Raw genomic sequence first — 2,911 nt, 5'->3', positions numbered from 1 at the left:
GACGCGCCCCGCCCGCCGCCGCCATGACGCGCGCCGCGCCAAGCCGGGATGAGGGGGCGGGGCAGGACGCGGAGGCATGAGTGGGGTGACCAGGAAGGGTGGCTCTCTTGGGGTGTTAGGGTGGGGATCCTGAGGAGTGAGGAAGGAGAGGAGTGCAAAGTGGGGTGACTAGGAAGGGTGGTTCTGAGAAGAAAGGGTGGGGCTCCTGAAGGGTGGAGAGTGAAGGACAAGAGTGCCACAGGAATGGGGTAAACCAGGTGATGTTTACTAGGGGGTGCAGTGGCATTGAGTAGAGCGAGAATGCTGACCCTAAGGGGCAGGCAGGATTTCCTGAGAGGATGTGTTTTCCAAGGGGCTGATTCTTGAGGGAATCAAGAGTAGACATCCTAAGGGGGGGGGGGGATATAAGTGAGGTTCTGGTAGTGTCAGGTGACCAGGGTAATTAAGACTGAGTTAGAAGGGGATGGAAATAAGGGTCCTGAGGGAGGGTCACCAGACAAGGGTGGATCCCTCTGAGGAATAAATGACAAGGATTGGAGGACCCTGAGGTGGCAGCATAAGGAGGGGTCAGTGGTTGGGTAGGACTGAGTTTTGGAAAGGAATTGAGGATTACTTCTGACTTTGACAAGTATGGAGGTCTCAAAAAGAATGTAACAGTCAGGTCCTGGGGGCATGTCCCAACACACCCTTCCTCGTGTGTGTGTGTGGGGGGGGGGGGTGTTGTTTTGAGACAAGGTCTCACTATGTAGTTTTGGCTGTCCCGGAACTCACTGTGTAGACCAGGCTGGCCACAAATTCACAGAGATCTACCTCCCAAGTGTTGAGATTAAAGGCATGGGCCACCACAACCGGCTCAGATCTTCCTCTTTTAAGTCTTCGAGTTCATTAAGCACTGCCCTCTTTTCCTAGGACCTGGTAAGTAGAGCAGTGGTTCACAACCTTCCTAACACTGCCACCCTCAATGCAGTTCCTTATATTGCAGTGACCCCCCAACCATAAATTTATTTTGTTGCTACTTCATAACCGTAATTTTGTTACTTTGTAAATTTGTTATTTTGTTACGAATTGCAGTGTAAATATTCAATATGCAGGATATCTAATATGTGACCCTGTGAAAGGGTCCTTTGACCTCCAGGTTGAGAAACCTGGGCTGTGGAGACTACTGACGGTTTCAAGAGCAGGGCACTGTGGGGAGGAGCTCAGAGACAGTCGTACTTTCCAGTCTGTTGCTTCTACTTGAGCCTTTATTTTTTTTTTTTGTTTGTTTGTTTGTTTTTCGAGACAGGGTTTCTCTGTGGCTTTGGAGCCTGTCCTGGCACTAGCTCTGTAGACCAGGCTGGTCTCGAACTCACAGAGATCCACCTGCCTCTGCCTCCCGAGTGCTGGGATTAAAGGCGTGCGCCACCATCGCCCGGCGAGTCTTTACTTTAAAACTCTAAAAGTTAGTGGTTTCCTGAGAATTTTCATTGTGAGATTAATCTCTAAATGTTTTGAAATGAGAGTGAAGACTAGGTGGTTCTTTGGTTCCCTTTTAGAGGAAGGTCATGGAGGTCATGGTAATAAAGGAGCCATGTGCTTGTGACATTAGGTGGACAATGTCACCCTCAGGTAAACAGACAAGCTTTTTCACCCAAGGGCAGGGCCCCCATGTTCCTAAGCAGGTCAAGATCACTGCTCAGAAAAAGGCACCAGTGACTAGGACAGTACAGCCTTGCTCACTTGAGCATCCCAGGTTGGGATCGGAGCCCCATGAGCTTTTTGCTGGCCAACACTCATGCCCCACCACAGCCAAACTATAGGTTGGAAATAAAGTCTTTTGTTGTTGTCGTTTGTTTTGCAATACAGGGTTTCTCAGTGTACCTCTAGCTGTCCTGGAACTTCCTCTGTAGACCAGGCTGGCCTTGAACTCAGAGATCTACCTGTCTCTGCCTCCTGAGTACTGGGATTAAAAGTGATTACCCTGTTAGAAAATAAAGTTTTTAAGGGTGGGTTAATTCTGGAACCAAGGTTATCCTGTGGCCACTCAGAAGCAAGGTTCTATGGTTATCTAGTACCCTTGTAGAACACCATTGAGTCATGGTAGGAGCAACCCTGAGAGGCCAAAACACATCTGCCACAAAGCCAGGAACAGCAAATGTTGCCTCCTCTATAGATGCCCACTTACCTGAATCCAAACATGCCAGGCCAGCCAGCCATAAAGAACAAGCAAGCTAAGCCCTCAATCTTCTCTCTACCCTGGGAAAACTATATGCAAACCAGAAACTGAAGGTTCTCCCACAACACAGAGTAAAGCTAAGACACAATCTCATAAAACAAAAGATGAAAAGACAGGAAACCTTCACAGAGCAGGAAGGACTGAGGGAGAATATGAGTCCTCCGAGAATGAAAGCCCTGCTTAGTAGGCCGGGGGAGTCCCACGTGCGGGCATGAAACCAAGACAGCCTGCAATCTCAAGAATGAAGAAAGCAAATGAAAAGCTATCAGAGGAAGGACCTTTATGGTGACTCAAATATGTGTGGAGGCGGAATTACCAAAATTCTAAAACAATTGAATCTGGGATTCATATACAATAGAAACTAGTATTCAAATGAGACGGCAAAATAAAGATGGATTCCTAGCCCATATACAGTTAAGTTTACTGTAACAAAGCTCTAAAAATTACTAAAAATATATGTTAGCAAGATTAAAAATGAAATCAGTAGCAAGACATGGATTTCAGCCATGAAACCAGTTTGCACTAGTAATGTCAGATAGTATCCAGAAATGACAAACAAACTCTGCTGCATACATGAAGAGAAGCAGCAACAAGACATGCAAGCGTGAGTGGGCGAGATGACACATGTCCTGAATCCCAGCACTGGGGGGCAGAGGTAGGAGGATCTCTGAGTTTGAGGCCAGCCTGGTCTACAAA

The sequence above is a fragment of the Microtus ochrogaster genome, chromosome 15 (assembly GCF_000317375.1).
Source record: "Microtus ochrogaster isolate Prairie Vole_2 chromosome 15, MicOch1.0, whole genome shotgun sequence".
Lineage (NCBI taxonomy): Eukaryota > Metazoa > Chordata > Mammalia > Rodentia > Cricetidae > Microtus > Microtus ochrogaster.
This window is presented reverse-complemented; position numbering follows the sequence as displayed.